Below are 19325 nucleotides of genomic sequence, written 5' to 3' on the forward strand. Positions count from 1 at the left end.
GAGGGAGGGGGACACTGGGAAGGGATGCGGAGGGTGGGCGGGGAGGGTGACTTGGTGGGAGAGGAGCAACTCCGTGGGGAGGGCGGGCTGGCCCTCCCGCCACATTCCACCTGAACAGCCTGCACAGCCCAGCCTCCTCCACATGCCAGACCCGCCTGGCACAGATGGAGGCCTTGAGTTTTCTGTTGGTCTGGGCAGAGAGGAGTTAGGCTGGATTATACCTCCTGGTATATGACCTTCAATACCTGTAGCCAAGGGGTTGTCAGAGCTCCTGGCCACTTGGCTCTGAATCCCAATGTCCTCAGCTGCTGTGCGGACAAACCAGAGTATAAGGCACCCACACCTGTCCCTGGAGCGTAGTAAGGGTTCAGGATATGGTGGCCATTACCACAACTACCTGACGCTTAGGATGCGTGCCTCCAGGGCCCGTGGCTCTGCCAGAGACCACCCTGGGTGCTGGTTAGAACCTGGGCTCCCAGCCTGCAGGCCTGGGCCTCAGAGCACCATCCCGGCCACCACCCCTCCCTTTACACCCTGGGAAACCTGTGCAGGTAATGTCCCCTCTCTGAGACCGGTTACTTATTTGGGGACAGGTCACAGTTGAACTTACCTCAGGTTGTTGTGAGGAATTGATGAGAGCTTGTCAGTAAACAGTCGCGAACCAACGAGTGCCTGGCACCTGTGAGTTTTGTGAACTAGTGGGTGGGGCTGGGAACTAGAAGGTCGGATTCTAATCCTAGGTTTGCCACTCGCAGCTGGATGGACTGAGGCAGGCTTCATTTCACCCCCTCACGAGCCCGCTGAAGGAGCTGTTACTCCTGCTGGTCTCCTGGCTTCCACCCTCATTCCTCTACCGTCTGTTCTCCCCACAGTGGTCAGAAGGATCCTGTGAGGACCTAAATCAGAACCTGTAACTGAATCCTGCTCAGAACCCTCCGTGGCTCCACCTCACCCGGAGCACACCCCGCGACCCAGAGCATGGCCCCCTCTCACCTTTACCCCTCTGACCTCATGTGCCCCTACTCCGCCTCACCCACTCTGCTCCAGCCACACTCATCTTTTGTCCTTCCCCAAACTCTTTCCCACCTCAGGGCCTTTGCATTTTCTATTCTCTATCCCTGCAATGCTCTTCTCTCGGAGATTTGCATAGCTGGCTCTCTTTCTGTGACATCATTTGTCCCTCTGTCTCTGCTTAAAGAAACCCTCCTCAAAGAAACCCTCCCTACCATCTGGTTTAAAGTGGTCACACCATCCCTCTGTACTGCCTTAAACTGTTTCTTTCTTTGTCTTTTTTTTGACAGTACTTAACATTTCCTCCTATCATATTATGAGGGATTCATTTATTTGACTGTTTAATTTTGGCTGTCAAGGCAGCTGGATGATCCTGGTGCGGCTTCAGTAGATTCAACATCAGGAGGCAAAAGGAGTTTCTTGAACTTCTTGTTTATTTATTCAGCTTATCTGCCCACAAAGACAACAGTCCCCAAAAAGTCACACAACAGGCCCGTTTCTCCAAATCTAGGGAGCCCCTTGGGGTAGGGTGGCCTTCTGGCAAAGGAGGTCACACCTGCCTTGGCCATTACTAACCCGGGAACCCTGGGCGGTCTGCTCCACCTCCCAGCCTTGGGGCCTCATTGTTGGAACGGGGTTGAGATGCAGAGGAAGCCACCTAATCCAGGGGATGTCCCTGTCCGACTGCCTGGCACTCGGTGAGCATTAGTGAAAGCTGACTGCGGCCAGCACCCATTCCAGCTCAGCCTTTTACCATCCGTATGTGTGATCAGGACTGTGTCTCCGTTTTCTCATCGGAAAAATGAGAAGAACAGTTCCTTCCTCACAGGTCTGTTGTGAGGACTGAATTAAAGGATGAGAGAAGGAAACCAGCCAGCATGGGGCCTGGGTGACTGGATGTGAATCAGCCAGCACAGTAGGTGCTCGATACAGGTTAGTAGCCTTCTCCCCATACCCCTGGCTTGACTGTGGACCAGTGTTACCTCAGTCTAAATCCCACCCAAATGACATGTCCCCTCCCTCCTCAACCCAGGGGCAAAATTCCCCCCAGGGAAGAAGACCAGTTGTTCCCATACCAACAAAAGAAAAATACGGTAGGGTCCCTGGCTTCTCCCTTGGCAACAGGCTGGATTTTGTTGAGGAATCCAGCATGCGTTTAGGAGGGTGGCCTTGCCCCCTTCCCATTGCTCTGAGCCAGCCCGGGACATCTCTTCACCAGGGATTGGTTCGGGGAGGCTGAGTGGGTCCAAGGGTGATTGGTCCAGGGGTGGCTGGACCTCTGCTAGGGGCTTCCAGGAGATTTTTTGCACCCCTGTTTGCCTCCTCTTTTGGGAGGGCCACTGTGTGTGGACATGATGGTGTAGGTGTTATGCGAGAAGGCCAGGAAAATTGCAGAGCCCCAAACCAGAGATGCAGGATAACCACTCCTGGACCCACCCACCTCTAGACGTCTTGTTTAATGAGATAATCAAATGTCAGCGTTGCTGAGGACAACGTGAGTCAGATTTTCTCTTCCATGCAGCCAAAACCAATCTTAACTAAGACAACCTTCCCGTTATGGCTGTGGTGAGGACTCCGTGAGACATAATGCATCTGAAGCACCTCCCACAGTACTAGCCCGTGGTGAACATTAAAAAATCTCCCTCTATTTTATTATTTTTACTTTTATTGCAGTTCAGGCTCTGTGTTTATCAAGCTAATAGGGCATTCAGCTCTCTGGCAACAGCATCTTGCAGGAAGAGGCAGGCTCTGAAAAGTAGCAGGGATTCCAAACTCTCCCAAGCATCCAGATGTTCCCCTGTAGGAATCTCAGTGTGTCCAGATGTCCACTGTCCAACAGAGACAAGACATCCGGGCAACTCTCTGATCCCACCCAGCCTCCACTCCCTTATCTGGCTATTACAGGGTCATGATGATAATGTCAAGCAAGACCCCACTCCTTCAGAAAATGGGGGCTTTGCCTGGGAAAGGGCAGCCCTTTCCACCCCCATGCCCCTGTTTTCTCTCTTCCAGGGACCAGGTCTGGTTCATGTCTGGATTCTAAAGGCCACAAACTGTGACAGGAAAGGAAAATACTGTGTTTTGCCTTCTTCAAAACTGAAAAGCAGCGCTATCAGAGAGGGGCAGTTGTAAATATTTTTGCAATTAGAGCTCTAACTTTAGTTGGTAATTTAGGCCATGCAAAGCACTGTAATTTTAACTCATCCCCACAAACCCCTATAAAAGGGGTACTATTATTATTCACAATTTGCAGAGGGTGAATCAAATCCCAGAGAGACTCACTAAGTAACTCAAAGTCACACAGCACCTCCTTTGATAGGCTAAAGCATAAGAATTCGATGCCCTCTTAGACAGGCTAATTTCTCCCTTGTAGTATGAACATACCTTGGGCTTTCTCATCTCCATACTTTTACACATGCTGTCCACCTTCCTGGAAGCCATCTCTTTCTCTTCCTTTTGGTTTATCCAGATCTGTTATGGGAAGATGTGCTAGTCCAGGTCCTCTGAGACAGCCAAGATGGGATGAGATTTACTGGGGAAAATGCCAGGGAGGAGAGTGAAGAGGAAGCCAAAGAAGGCTGGGAGATGGGGATGGAAGGAAGGAAAGAAGATTGGCAGTTGTACATTGCAGCGCAGTTCTAAGAAAGTTCAGTAAGGCTGACAAGAAATCCTTGAGTTTCCAGAGGTGGCTCAGGTTTCCCGAGAACGGGCCCACCTCGGGGTTCCTGCCTCCCTCGGTGATTAACTGGGAGCAGCCCCTGGGAAGGGTGGCTTCTACTCAACTGTAAGGATCACTCCAATGGTCCATCTGTCAATTAGGCTCCGCACAGGAGACCTGAAAGGTGCATTTTCATGGCTGCTGAAGTAGGGAAGTATATTTACCATCTTAAATAACAACCAAAAAAAAAAAAAAAGAACTGACTATATGTTGCTTCAATAGACATGAATTGTATCAGTGTAAGAATACATTCTTTCACTTACAGAAGCTGGGCCAAGTTGAGTGGAGGAGGGGAAGGAGAGACTAAGGCTGAGAGTTCCTACTGTTTTTGTGCTGCTAAAAAGAGGGTGGCCAACTCAGGTCTCTACGCAACTGTGATAAATTAATGAAGCAAGCCTATCACATAAGGGAGGCGATGGTGGGGAGTAAGGGGTAATGGAAATCCAGAAAGCCCTGCCCCATCCAAAAAGAAGCTGCCTCTACTCAATTCAGCCAACTATGGCCGTGCAGAAATACATGTCCAGTGTCGCCAGCTCTTCTGGTTTAAAAGAAGCCAGAAATAATGGCTTGCGTTATTTTAAAACACCATATATACCAAATACCAACAATGCACATATACCACCTAGTTTTGGCCCTAGAGTTTTGTTGTGCCAAAGACCAATGGTGTAGCCATTTGGGGTATGCAGAATAGATCTGGAGCTGAAATGTTAAACTAAATCACTCCATAGACTCAAGGGAGGACAGTAGTTTTAGGGGGAAGCCTGAGGGACAAGAGATGAAGGCCAGGTACTTGAGGGCAGGTTGCAGTCCTGTATAGAAATCAGCCAAGTGAAATTCCCTGTGGGATTAGGAGTGGCCAGATGACCATTACAGTTGGACATGTGTAACACTGAATGTTTGTTTGTTTGCTGTGTTGGGCTATGGAATAGCAACACACACACTCTCTCTCTCTCTCTCTCTCTCTCTCTCTCTCTCTCTCTCTCACACACACACACACACACACCACCCCTAGTTGCCCCCAATGTTCAGGAACAGTCTCTACACCCCTGGGGTGACCAGCTCATCTTGGTTTGCCTGAACTTCCCTTGTCTTAGTGTTGCAAGCCCCATATCCCAGGAAATCCCTCAGTCCTGGACCAACAGGAAGGTTGGTCACACTATCAGCCCACATCTGCCATGTGTGAGTGGGTGAGGCTGGCCAGAGATTGGGTCAGAGCTGTGGCATCTTGGACCCTGAGGAGAGTCATTACTAAGTCCCACAATTAATTAACTGCTCTGGAACTGTCTTGTGGTAGATTAGCCCATGGTCTCCAGTTCTTCCCATCTCCCAGTATTGGAATTAGACACTCACCCCCTTTGCCACCTGCCTGCAGGGACTCCCACTATGGGCACAGGATGTTTCCCTGACCCAGTGGTGGTAGGCTCATGCATGGGATTTGCTTTGACCATTGGAAGGTGAAGAAGTGATGGTATGGTAGTTCTGCATAAAGATTTCAAGAGGAATCATGTATTTCCATTTGACCTTCTTGGTTTCTGTCATTAGCCATGACACACGACGGAAACCTGAACCTGCAGCCTGAAGCAGAGACTTCTCAGATGACCTGCAGACCTATGAGTAAGAAAATGAAGATTTGCTATTGTAAGTCATGGAGATGTTGAGGTATTTGTTACACAATAAAACTGATTAATGCATGCCTGATCTCTGAAGTTTTTGAGTCAATTTGGTTAGATGTCCTTTGTATCACTTATATACGGAATAGGCTACATTTCATGCTTTGAACTTTGGTTCTCTTATCTATACAAGGCAGTAATGACAAGGCCTCCCTCCCATGGTGGCTGCAAGAAGATTGTGTGTCTAGCACATAGAGTAGGCATATAATAAAAGGAAAGAAGTATAATTCTTTCAGCACGCACTTGCAGAGTATTTACCAGAACTGTGCGAGCCTATTAATAAAAAATTTTAGAGGAGGAAAGAAAGAAGGCAAACCTCCCATATTTGGTCATTTTAATACAGGAGTAGAAGAAACACGTCTGGATCAGAGGCAGAGGGATGAAGGAACGGACCTGTTTTCTGACATCAGACCTTGTAGCCGATTGTCTGTATGATGGGGCATGTCTGTGGGTTAGGAGTTTTGAAGGTCTCTTAAAAAATGAGGATTTCAGCTGCAATGAAGCCACCCTCCAGCATCCTTCCCTCTAGGAGAGCCAGGAGTATGCAGAGAATGTGGTCGGCAAAGAGCCCAGAGGCGGGAGACAGCTACCCAAACACAGGAAGGACTGAGCTGGGCAGCCTCTCTTTGTTCAGCTTTTCCAGGCTAATTCCGCTTGGGCGCATCTCAGGCAGGAGATGATGGTCGGGAGTGGTCTTTCCCTGCTCTCCAAGCCTTCTGCCAGAGGCAGGTGGGTGCTGGAGGAGAGGGGCTTCAGCAAGCCTCCCCTCCTTTGATTTTCCCAGGACAGGAGTATGGGCAGCCCCATGGCTCCCAACCAGCTGCTTTGGCACTTGGGAGTGGAAAACGTGACGCAGTCCATGCGCAGTCTCCTCAGCTCTCCCCTGTTGTGCCTGAGATCTGGCCTGACATGGAAGACAAGGAGAAAATAGACCTATGTTGATCTGATATGCAGACCAATCCCAAGAACTGGCCCTCCTGCAACCCTGCAGCAACCCGAGCACCTCAGAACCTCTGTTTTCTCATGTAGAAAATGGAGACAGTCATAGGTGTTTTGCTTCTGTCTCAGAGTAGCTGAAGAGGACCCAGTAAGATAATGGGGGGAGGAAAAATGGCTGCATTTGGCAATATTTTCCTCTTCTCCTTGAAATTATACCAAAGCATCAAGGACAATGGGGAAAAAACCCTACAAACTCCATTTTTAGCAAAAACAGAAGGGTACAATGCATAAACTTCATAATATATGTGAAAATTTCCAAAAGCTGCTTTAATATAGGGCAGGAGTCATGCAGAAGGTGGTAAGTGGGCTCAGTGGTGGCAAATCTCAGAAGCATCGGCAAAAAGCCTTTCTGGAGATGAGTGCTTGCCCTGAGATGAAAAGCTATACTCTTGATTTGTAAAAATGCGTGTAGGAACTGGGATGAGTAGTGTTGGCAGCCTTCTGAATTTGGTTAGGTTCAGGGAAACAGAGGAGTATAACAAAGGATTACAGCGAGAAGACATCTTTGCAGGAAGCAATCTGTCTCTTTGGCAGCAGACGAGAGAACCTTCAGTTGTGAAGTCAGGAAACTATCCTCCTTCTTCTCCACACCTACAGGAACAATCAGCAAGTAGGTGACCCAGGAAAATCAAACATTTCCAATTACACATTTTAAAAAAGTCAGTGTAAAAACCTTGACACACAAAGGTGTTATATTAAACTATGTAGACAAAGAGTATAAAAATCTCCAGTAGTTTTTAAAATGTTAACACAAAGGATGAAAATTGTATCCAAATCATTCTGGCATGAAGGAAAAAAAATTGAGCAATCACCTCAATGAAGGAATACACAAAAGTAGAAATAAGAAAGAAGATGGCCTGCAGAAGGAAATAATGATCATGAGCTGGCAGAGCTCAGGAAATAAAAGGGGAAAAAAATCTCAGAAATTAAGACAAAATTGGAAGACCATAAAGGAGAATAAAAAATACAGCAAGGGACATAGATGACAGAAATGAGAAAAGAAAAAAAATGAAACAGAAGAAAGCAGTCGAGGTGAATCTACCTCACTGGGTGGTGGTGAGGAGGAGAAGTTAATGTCTGGAGGTGCTGGGAGCGCTGGGTAAATGTAGGCTATTAGAGTACTTATCCCCGCCTTCCATCTTCCTCCATAACAAACACAGAAGAGGGGGAAGGAAGGTCTTTCCCTACTTGGTGTTCGAGGGATTCCCCTGCCTGTGATTTCAGAGCTGGCAGGATATTGGAACCACATTTGCCTCTGCCTGGAGAGAGCCTCCTTGAGAATGAAACCAGCTCCCTAGGGATGCAGAGCCCAGAGACGGAGAAAAACTGATTTCTTTAGGCATAATCCCTGGATCCAGCTATGCCTGAAGCTAGAATGTGCCTAACTACATGAACCATTAAATTCTCTTTTTTGCTTAAGCCAATTTGGGGTTGGTTTCTGTCACATAGAATTGTAAAAGTTCTCCATTCTGAGGACTAAATAAAATAGCAAATGAGAATATCTGTTCCATACTTGGTGCTTAATGGGTGAAACCTATTGCTATATTCTACCTTTGCAAACCTTCTCCAGTGCTTTCTGGGAGGGGCAGTTGGATACCAATTAGAGTAATATAGCTTCTCCTTCCCACATGCCTTGATCAGCTTCATGGACATGCAACCTGGGCACTGCCACAGGGCCCCATGCTCAGAAGGGCCCCATACTTGGTTTAATGCTCTGCTGTCATCATCTTGAAATTCTTAATAATTTTCACAAGGGGCCCCATGTTTTGATTTATACTGGGTCCCACAAATTATATAACTGGTCCTCATACAGTGTGATCTTCATTTTTCAGGCAAGGAAAATCAAGCTCAGAGAGGGCAAGCAAGTAACCCAAGGTCACACAGCAAGAAAGCAGTAGAGCCAGAAATCAAATTCTGATTTCAAGGCCCAAGTTCATAAGATCTACATGCCAGTTCCTGGACAATTCTTCATGTTTGGGTAGTACTTTACAGTTTATGAAGTCCTGCCTTACACTCTTGACCCTTGACCCTCACACTAACCTTAGAAGCAATAGGTGTCACCTAGGCCAGAGTTCTTGGGTGCCAAGCAGCAAAAAACATCCCAGCTCATTTAAGCCAAAAAAAGGAAAATAAGAGGGTATTGGAAGAACTTGACAAGCTGGGACTTGGAAAGGACAGTAACAGGCCAGCTCCAGGGACATGGGAAGCAGGAACCAAAGGACTGGGTGTTCAGGGCACCAACTGTTCCCCAACTAAGCATTAGTTCTTCTTAAGTTTCTGGTTTTCCTAAGAGAAAATCTGATCAGCTAAGCTTAGGTCATGTGCCCTTCCCACTGACCTTGATGGACTGCCAAGCACATGGGGAGGATGGATCCCCAAAGGAGGACCAGAAAGTGGGGTGGAGAGGTTGGAAGTGGGTCAGGGGTCACTGCATGCCCATTTCCAGATGAGGAAAGGGGAGACCAGAGAGGGCCAGGGATCAGCAAGGCCACAGAGCCCTGGGACAGTGGAGTCTGACATCCAACCAGAGGCCCCACTGGCCTTCTCCTCCAGGACTCCAGGTTGGTGGGGGGACAGAAGGGCACTGTGTTCCCAGAAGGAATGAATGGCTGGCTCCTGGGGATGTGCTCTGACACAGATGAGGCCTTCTAGGTGCAGGAAACCACCTTAGACTGAGCTGCATTCAGGGATCGAGGCTTCGCCCTCCCGCTCCAGTGAACAGACTCCCACTTCAAATCCAGCCTCACCCCTCATTTTTTAAGAGAAGCCAGAAAAAAAAAAAGCATGTTTTTCCAAGATATAAAATACTGCATGGATCAAATAAAATATGTCCAGGTTGGAAGCAGCCTAAAAATGGCTCGTGTGTAAACCCGGACTTCTCCTTTCTGCACATGTAGATTAAGGTCCTATTTTCACAGATACTAAGGGTTCCATTCAGATTGCAAATTTCCTCACTTTGAATTCAGATAGAAAAATGAGCCTTTAAAGTTTCTCCATAGAGGTCATCTAGTGCAATGATCGGAACAAGGGATATTCTGGAGCCAGAGGACCGACCTGGGTTCATTTGTCTGTATGTAGCAGGTGAGAGAGAGGCTTTTTGATTGCAAGGGATAGAAACTCAACTCAAACTGGCTTAAGCAAAACAAAAAACGAAACAGGAAGTGATTTCTTGGCCCAAACAGGGAAAGTCCAGAGGCAGAATCCTGGCTTCAGAGATCCGGGGGGAAAAAACAATTCGATCACAGCAGAATCCAGGAACTCCAAGGATGTTTCTCTCCATCTCTCAGCTCTGCTTTCCTCTGTGTTGGCTTCACCCCAGGTAGGCTCTCCCTGTGTTGTCTCAAGATGGCTCTTAGCAGCCTTACGTCCTGCCAGCTCAGAAACCCAAACAGAAGGAGAATGTCTTTGTTAATGTCTGGGACTGATTCAGGTTGGCCTTATTTAGGTCAGATGCACACCCCTTTACTAGTTCCTGTAACCATATGAGATGGTCGTATCAGCCGAGCCACGATCTCCAACCGCATCTGGAGCTGAGATGGAGACTGGGATAGTTTCACCACAATGATGCCTAATTAACAGCCTCCCTGGACCCAAGACCTTTGCAACGTGAGTTCATTCCACACGCTCTGAATCTGGGCTGACCTGAGACTTGCTCTAGCCAATGAAATGCAGGTGAGATAGGGCAGAGACATGGGACAAGCATCACGATTAATTTTCCTAAAAATGCTGAGATATAAATAGCATAATAAGATGAGGAGGGACTTATCTTAAGGCTAAGATTCCATTTTAAAAGCAGAGTTGGGAAGTAAGATTCCTAACTATTCTTTGGCAATCAGCCAACAACGTACCTTAAATGAAGGTGAGCAGTTTTAACTGGTATGCTCCTAGTGCTTGAGGGTAACCACTATATATGGGGAGAACAGGATCATAAATTCCTTATGCTAGGTTTATCTTATAGAATTATCTGGAGGACTGACTATGGATAATGCAGTAGTGTCTCTCACTGGAGATAGACATTATGAGACCACATGACAAACCTACACCCCCCTGACTCTTTATTCCATTCTTGAAAATCCTTAAAAGACAGAATACCCACCTTTTAAGCACACCTCCTCTTGGAGGTTTCCCACACCCCACTTTCTTTGAGTGTGTACTCTTTTGCCTTAATAAAGACTTCTCACTGCTCAATTTACTGCATCTTGTCTCTGCGTTCTTCCAGTGGTGTCATTGTTACTTTGCTATTTCATTCTGTTTTCCAGACTTACCCACAAGTCTTCATTCTGTCTCTGTTCAGCCCCAGGTAAGAAGGGAGGGGCTACAGAGATCTCTGATTTGGGCTTGCAAGTCACCTGGGTGACTGGACAAGACTGCAGCTGTGCGATCATGCTCTTTAGCAGCTTGCCTGAGAATCTCCTTGCTTTGCCTTTGGGAAGTTCTCAGAACATAATCTCCCTCCATTCAGTGCTCTGTGGCTCCCCCAAATTCTGGGGTTGTAAGGGCTTAGTCCCCACACCATGCAGATCCAAGTGGACACTGGGCGCTAGGTGACACTGGCTTTAGGAGTTGGCAAGGGGTTTGCACTATGCGGAACAGGCATTCAGTGAGCCCCGTTCCCTCCCTCTGCTCTCTCTTGCTTTCTACAGCCTGCCACTGCAATGCTCACTTTAATGAACTCCTTCCTCACCTACACTCATCCGACCTGTTCATGAATTCCTTCTCAATCAGAGTCAAGAATCCTCTCCCAGACTGAGGTCTTACCAAGTGCACAGGAAGACTGGATTGGATTGCCTGTCAACACAGGGAAGCAATGATTGCGTGTTGCATCCCAGACCTCAGGAGTCCTTGTAGTTTCTGCTCTCTCTCGGATGCTGGCCTAGCTATCAGGAGAACAAGCCTGGGCCAGTCTGGTGCAGGATGAGAAACCACATGACAGAGAGCCCAGGCCCCCAGCAGCAGTCAACTTGGGTCAGCTGACAGCCAGCTGACCTCCCCAAATAAGAGCATGCCAGCCAAGTTCAGGAGAGCTCCCTGCCCAACCCACAGTGTCCACAGATGCATGAGACCAGCTGAGGCCCAAACTGTCCAGTGGTCCATTGATTTGTGAGCAACAATAAATACTTAGTATTTTAAGCCACTGAGTTTGGGGGCAATTTGTTATGTGATAGAAGCTGCAGACACAGGAGTCAGTGTGCCAGAACCGTGTGCACTGAGCAGAGGAGGGGTGGGTCCAAAATAGGAGATGGGTTCTGTGGTCAGCAGGGCAGGATGAATTTTGGGGATCTATTGCTCGATGATTATCACCCCCATTTTGCATGCAGGGAAACTGAAGCTCAGAGAGTTCCCTCAACTGGTAAGTGAGAATGAGGAGTGAGACTTCTACCAGAACAGCTAAAAATAAATTAACAACCCCAATTCAGTGGAGCATAGACACAGATGTTACCATGTACCTGAGATGAATCAAGAATGACAGCTGAATACTGACTTGAGCTGAGTTTCCTGGCAGATAAGGTGAAAAGGGAAATGTTTTGAGTTACCTGTGCCTGTTCACCTGATATTGTAGAAGAAGAAAAAGAAGAGGAAGAAGGAGAAGGAGGAGGAAGAGGAGAGAAAAGAGGAAGAAGAAAAGGGAGGGAGGAGGAAAGAAAGAAGAAAAAGAGGTTATGTACAAGTTTGGAGACAAATGTTTTCCTGGCCTTGAACCCAAGATGGCAGTGAGGGCTCTGTAAATAAGGAATCTAACAGAAAAATAGTCTATTAAGATAGACGCTGCTCATTTCCCTCCCCATGAAAGTTGAAGTCAGCCTATGAACTCAGGTATTTCTGGGGAGAACTCAGAAAATGAAGTCATCTTTTCTTTCCTTTCTCTTTTTTTCTTTCCTTCCTTCTATCTTCCTTTGTCTCTCACTGTTTTTCTCATGTTAATAACACAGAAGTTTATTTCTGTCTCTAGTGTAACAATTTAGAGATCTCTGGTCCAGGACTGATGAGGTAGCTCAGTCATTCCCAACATGAAGCCTCAATCTCTGAGTGAGAGTGGCTGCTCTGGCTCCTGCCTTCACATCTGCCTCCCAGCCAGCAGAAAATAGGAAAAAGCAAGAGTTTGCTTTTGACTAATCTAGTCTACCTTCTTGCAAGACTAGGACTGGCAAAAGCCAAAGGAACAGAAGTCAAGTGCATCTGTAAAGCTGAAAATTGGAAGGTTGCTAAGGTTTAAATCTTGATTTGGTTTACTAGCCGCAGTAGTTTCCTATGCCTGCTGTAACAAATTACCACAAATTTAGTAAACCTCAAAGTTCTGGAGGCCGAAAGGTCAATATCAGTGTCACTAGGTGGAAACCAAGGTTTCTTTCCAGAAGCTCTAGAGAATCCTTCCTCATCTCTTTCAGCTTCTGGTGGCTGCCACCATTCCTTTGCCTGTTGCCACATTGCTGTGATCTCTGCCTCGTCTTCACATTGCCATCTCCTCTTCTGTGCGTCTGTCTACTCTTCCTCTGCCTTTCTCTTAGAATAATGCATGTGCAGGCATTTAGAGCCCAGTTGGATAATCCAGGATAATCTCCTCATCTCAAAATCCTTAAACTAATCACATCTGTGAAGACTTCTCCATAAACGGTAACATTCACTGGTTCCAGGGATTATGACCTGATATCTTGGAGGTCCACCAGTTAGCCTACTACACTACCCACATGACCTTGAGCCAGTGTCTTGGCCTCACCCTGCCTCAGTTTCTTTACTGTAAAATGACAGTAGCTACCTTCTTGGGCTATATGAGGATTAAATAATCACATAAAGCACTTGAGTGACCAGCATGATAAGAGCTTTCAAATTATGAGCCTTCGATATGATCATGAGTCTTTGGCTATGACTCAAATCTCCATAAGGACAGTCTCTGTCTTTGTCCCATTCACCATGTATTCCCAGCACCTGCTCAGGGATGTGCATATAGTCAGTGCTCAGTAAATATTTAATGCATGCACACCACTGTCTGGCTGTGCGACTTTAGGGAAGTTGTTTCCCCTCTCTGGGCCTCAAGTTTCTCCTGCTTCCATGAAGAGCTGCTGGGAAAGTACATTTCTCTGTCTGGAAAGGCATGTGCCTGTCAGGGGTGGAGGGCTCAGGATCCGGGACCAGTCACAGCTGCTTCTCACTGAGTCACCAGATTTCTCAAAGCCAAATGTCTAAATATTATGAGCAAGCTGGTTGGAGATAAGGTGGAGAAACATTATTTGGCCAAAGAAACTTCAGCCAAGGTGCTGGGGCTGGACTTCCCTGGAATTTTTCAGCAGCATGACTTAGCTAAGAGGCAGCTTAGCACCTGCCAGGAAACAGGCTGCTGATCCACACGCAAATGGGGTGAACCAGACGCCTGCCTTTGGTGCTTACAGCCTGCTCTGGCCACCTCTGTTCATAGAGCCAGAATCTAGTCCAATCCTCATGACTCAAGTGGAGAAATTGAGACCCAAAAAGAGTGAAGACCAGGTCCAAAGTTATACTGTATGACCGCTGCCCAGTTAACAAAATGTCAGATTCCTGGAGTCCACCAGAGGTGGGCTCTCCATTTGTAACACACCCCTCTTCCAAGGGGGTTCAGTAGTACACCCACTATTTTGGTGAAGACAGAGATGCTGGATGACAATCCGGTGAAAAGGTCTGGATTCAGCCAAACCTGGTTTCAAATCTCAGCTCTGCCGCTGGCTTGCTTGTGTGGCTTTGGGCCAGTCACTGTATCACCGTGAGCCTCCATTTCCCCACCTCTAAAATGGAGACAATCTCAATATTTGTCTCACAGGTTTCTTCTAAAGATAAGTAAGATAATGTATATAAAGTTCTCAACACAGATCTAGAACCTTCTTAGTGTTCAAAACACACTGGTTACCGGGACTGTGGCAGCAATGTGCAGTGATGGAGGGGACAAGCGTGGAGGCAGGGAGACCAGATGAGGAGGCGGCTGCAGGACTCCAGGCAAGAGACCTGGTTGGGATGCGGAAATGGGGATGGGCAGGGGTGCTCTGCACACACCAGGTGGCATCATCCGGATACACCACACTGTGGGAGACGCCTGGGGTTGTGCTGGGACACGGTCTGGGGCTGGGGAGAAGAGGATGGAGTCAACAGAGAGCATAACAATAGTAATTACATCAGTGGCCACGGACCAGGTGCTCAGCATGTGCTAGGCCCTGTGCTAGCTGCGTCTGAACTTTATCCTCACTACAACCCCAGAATGTGGGGATCACTTTATCCTAGGATTTCTCAACCTCGATACTATTAACATTTGCACCAGATAATTTTGTAGGGGACCGTCCTGCGTGCTGCAGGGTGTTTGAGAGCATCCCTGGCCTCCACCCAGTAGATGCCAGTCCCCTTCCCCAGTTGTAACAGCAAAATGTCTCCAGACATGCCAAATGTTTCCCACCGGGCAAAATCACCCCCAGTTAAGACCCACTGCTTTATCCTCATTTTACAAGGAGCAAACGAGCAGCTAAGAGAGCCAAGGCATCTTGCCTAGTCACCTAGCTACGAAGCAGCAGGATCTGAACTGAGGCCTGGCTCAGTGCCCCAGATGTTCACCTCTGTTGTGAAGGAGGTCAGATCTTTACAGTGGCAGGCGACGAGTGGGACTTGTGGACCGTGATCTGGTCCACAGGGGCAGCCTGCCAAGGACGTAGCTGTGTTAGTTTAGGTTGTTTATTGGGGGAGGTTTGGGGAGTGGTGGTAGAGATTATGAGGGAGGCAAATTCAGCCACACCACCAAACTTCCTCTAGACATCGCCTCTGATGGCCCGGGGATGGGAGAAGCCGTGAGGTCAGCGGAGACCGGACCCCTGCTGCCAGGAGCCTCCCCAAAACATTCTCCAAGACCCTCACACTAAATATTTATGCCGGGAACTCTTCTCCTTCCTGCATGGGCTGCTGGAGGCTTAGAGATGAGTTCATACAATTTGGGGAGACAGAATCCAGTGAAAGGAGAAAGGTCAAGGCCAGAGGCCAGAGGTCAGGAAAAAATAGTTGTAGCTGGAAATAAATGTCCATCCCCTCAGCTTGACATCCAGAGAGCCTTCCAGCGGGGGACCCAGTGCCAACAGTCATCTCCCTTGGGGAGGCACGGAGTTCAGACGTGTTTTTGTTTTTTTAAGAGATGTGGAATAAAATGATATGTTTCTTTTGCCCAGGCTTAATCTTTTTAAGCTTGGGAGTTGGAGGTGAGGGGACAATTAAGTCAAAAAATCTTGCCCAGAGAAGAAACCACTTTTTTAGACCAAAAATACTTTGTTTATACAGATGGTTGCTGTAAAAGGCCCGACTGGGCCGTTAAAGAAGGGGATTTATGATGGAGAGGCCTCTGGGTGGGCTGAGCTGTCAGAGTCAAGTCCTGCCAGTTCAGGCTGCCCTGGGCTCTGCTCTCCATCACAAATGTCAGGCCCACTGAGGGGTTCTTCTCCTAAGTGATGGAGAATAAGTCCTCGAGCTGTCGGACAGGCTTCTGCTCACTGGTCTTTAAGTGTCTGAGGTGCCCCTTCTAACCTCTAGGCTGGGATGACCCCCGGAGCTTGGAGATCTTGGTGGGAGAGTTGCATGGAGTGTTATGCATGTTTTCAGTAGGAAATGGTGTTCATTAAAGAAATATGTGCCTGTTAGCCATCACTTCCTCAGCAAATGACATCACTGATGTGTGTGTATATGTGTGCCTGTGTGCGTGTGTTTCATTTTCTTTTCCATCTTTGTCTTTGCTCTTCCACCAAAGTAAAAACTGTTTGGAAGATGTTTGAGAGATGGGAAAACAGAGGGAAGCAGCAATTCAATCCAATCTTCTCTCTTGTAGGATAAAAATGTGTTTCTAGATGTTTCTAAGCCAAGACTGGGTTTTTCTCCATCTTTAATGTGCAGCTCAAACACCTGGTGAGCTTGTGAAAAGCAGATTCTGACTCAGTAGGCTGGGGTGGGGTCCGAGATGCTGCATCTCCAACTTGCTGTCAAGCCTTGCTGGCACTGCGGGTCCAGGGACCATATTTGGAGCGGCTGGGCCTCAGCATACGGCTTGGCACTGGAGGTCATTGCCAGAGGCGATCTTATTGTTAGCCGAGTGCGCTGTTCATGCCCCTGCCTCCAGACCTTTGCTTCTGCCATCCCCGCCGCCTGGCATGCCCTCCCTCTCTCTGCTCGGCTGTTCGTGAGCGCCTCACCTTCTCGGAGAAGGCCCTGCTCCAGCGGGCGCTTGCCCCACTTAAGGACTCAGGGAATGTCTGAGTGGAAAGATCTTTGAGACGATCCTGTTCAACACTTTCCTGAGTTCCCATGTGCTTCCGTGGCAAGAGCTAAAATCCCAGCTTACACTGGCTGCCCTAATCCATTAAAAATTAATTATTGGCTCATGTGAATGAAAGCTCAAAACTACTTATTGAGGCAATGTTCATGATAATCAGAAACTACAATCTACACGCCAACCAGGAGGAGCTGGCCAGGACAACTGCTGTTTTGTAGAAATGTGGGAGCTTTGACTGTGCCGACCTGAAGATCTCCAACATTTATTATTAAGAGAGAAAAGAAAGCCCAGAGAATAGTATGTACAATATGATACCATTTACTTAAAAGCACACCGAAAAGACCTTTGTGTTTTCTACCAGTCTGCGTGCGTTTGTGTGGCTGTGCAGACTGCGGCAGGCTTTCTCAACCTGGCCACTGCTGACGTCTGGAGCAGGGCTGTTCGCTGGGGGGCTGCGCTCTGCTTTGTACGCTGCTCAGCAGCACCCGCGGCCTCCACCCATTTGCTGCCAATGGCACCACTCCCCCAGCTGGGACAACCCAAATGTCACCAGATGTTGCCATATGTGCCCTGCGGACAAAAGTGCCCCCATTTTAGAACTACTGGACTAAGTTCTGGAAGGGCTCATTTCAAAGAGAGAGGATCGGTTATCTCTGGGGGGCTCAGGAGGGCTGGGGGGTGGGGTGGAGTGTTTTGTTCATTACTGATTCATTCATTCATCTATTTCATACATATTATTCAGCACCTGCTATGTGCCAGGCACTGTGCTAGGCACTAAGGATGCAGTGAAGAAGAAACCAAAATCCCTGCCCCTGTGGATCTGACGTGCTTGTGAGAGAAGCAGACAAGAAACGAATGAGTAAGACATCAGTATTTAAGACGGTGCTGAGTGCTAGGAAGTAAAATAAGGCAGCCAAGGGGCTGGGGAGGTGGGGACTTCACAGCCTCAAGGACAATGTTTTGATTTCTTAGGAGAATATATCCATGTGTCATTTGAGTGGTTTAAAAAACCTTTAAAGACTGGGTGGGCTGGGCTGATTCCAGCCTGGCGCCCTGCAGCTGGGGAACCCTTGACAGGCTGCACTCCCGTGCCTGGGCAGCAGTTGGCCCTGACCTTCCCTCCTTCCCCAAATTCTTCCATCATCAGACAATAAAGTCTTTGACAGGTAGCCTCAGGCCTACAGCTGACAGCTGGCAGGAGAGCCATATCCACCGCATCCTGAAGGAGCTGTAAAAATAATAACAATGGCCCTTGAGGCCCTGGTTGTCTTCCCTGCCACCTCTCTGACTCCATCTCCTCCCACTTGCCCCCCGACTCACTAGGATCCAGCCTCACTGACTTTCTTTCTGCCGCTTAAACGTTCAAGCTTGGTCGTGCCTCTGGGCCTTTGTACTTGCTGGGCCTAGAATGCCTTCCCCAGGATCTCCCCACCACTTGCTGGTTCTTATCAGCCAGGTATCCACTCCGATGTCATCTCCACAGAGAGCCCTTCTCCAACCCCCCCTCCCCATCAGAGGAGGTCCTTTCTCCAAATCTCTTACACACCCCTCTCCCGGCCATTTCCTTCACTGGACTTGTTACTTGATGACATGATTCTGTCTGATTATTTGCTGGATTGTTAAGGTGCTTCCCACTAGAATGTCAGCTCCATAAGAAAAGGACCTTATCTTTTGATAACATGTGAACAAGTGCCTGGCACATAGTAGGTGATCAATAAATACTTGGACAAATGAGTAAATGAATGAATGGAGAGTCTCCATGAGTATGACTGCCTACCAGGTGCTTCTTAAACCTTTCTCCATTTCCTCTGGGTTCTTTTGGTTGCTTTTGCTGTTTGCTATGTCTGTGTGCTCGCTATACTATTATTACTTAATGTTTTTCTTTAAATCATTTTTTTAATTAAAGGAATTTATGCAAAATAATCTTGATGCTATCCCTAGAAATAGAGAACCAGTATCATCATATATTGGCTATAAAGAGTAGGAAAACTGCACAGATAAATTCCAGGAAGATGCAACATTATCAGAAATTCTCACTGGATACCCACGCCTCTGGTGGTGCCATGCCTGGCGCTGCTCTGTTTTTGTTTAAAAGGAGATTGGCGAATGTCTGAGAGGCTCTCAAGACAGGGTAGCTCCAATCGGCAGCTTTTTCTTTGCCATGATAGCAGGATTAAAGAACTGATACAGGAACAATGCTGTCACTGCAGGACTTACCATCATGTCAAGTCAAATCTATAGATGGTGAAAGGTACCACCAGTGGTGCCCTCTGAACTTCAGGGAGTGCCATGTGAGTGCCCTTGGCACAGTAACTTTATGAAGAAGGGCCCACCATTGCCCCCATTTCACAGATGAGGAAATGGACACTTGGGCAAGTCACACAGCTGGCAGGTGGTAAAGTCAGGATTTGTACTCAGATCTTGATCACTCAACCCACAACCCAAGTTCTTCCCCTATGCTATAGAAAAAGTGGCATCTGATCTAAAATGGACTATTTACTTTTGGACCTCTGACTTGGGCATTATCCCGACCTTAGTTCCCCACCCACTGAGAAGGGATGCCAAGATTAATCGTGAGGTGATAAGAACTTGGGATCTGGAGGTGCCCAGCCCTGCTTTGAACCTGGCTCTTTCCCTACCAGCTGTGGGGCCAACAGCCTGTCAT

The 19325-nt window shown here is 47.7% G+C and overlaps 1 long non-coding RNA gene across 2 annotated transcripts; it reads left to right on the forward strand.

Moving 5' to 3' along the window:
* The first annotated feature begins 1743 nt into the window (after positions 1-1743).
* LOC118920720 (uncharacterized) lies at positions 1744-18376 on the forward strand. Of its 2 annotated transcripts, XR_008998002.1 has the most exons (4): positions 2045-2105; positions 3698-3854; positions 5273-5368; positions 17420-18376. It is a non-coding gene; the product is annotated as an uncharacterized LOC118920720 (long non-coding RNA). The 2 variants fall into 2 exon arrangements; XR_008998001.1 differs by lacking the exons at positions 2045-2105; positions 3698-3854; positions 17420-18376 and adding exons at positions 1744-1944; positions 7624-8185.
* Positions 18377-19325: the final 949 nt, after the last annotated feature.

Source organism: Manis pentadactyla, chromosome 5 (genome assembly GCF_030020395.1).
Source record: "Manis pentadactyla isolate mManPen7 chromosome 5, mManPen7.hap1, whole genome shotgun sequence".
Taxonomy (NCBI): domain Eukaryota; kingdom Metazoa; phylum Chordata; class Mammalia; order Pholidota; family Manidae; genus Manis; species Manis pentadactyla.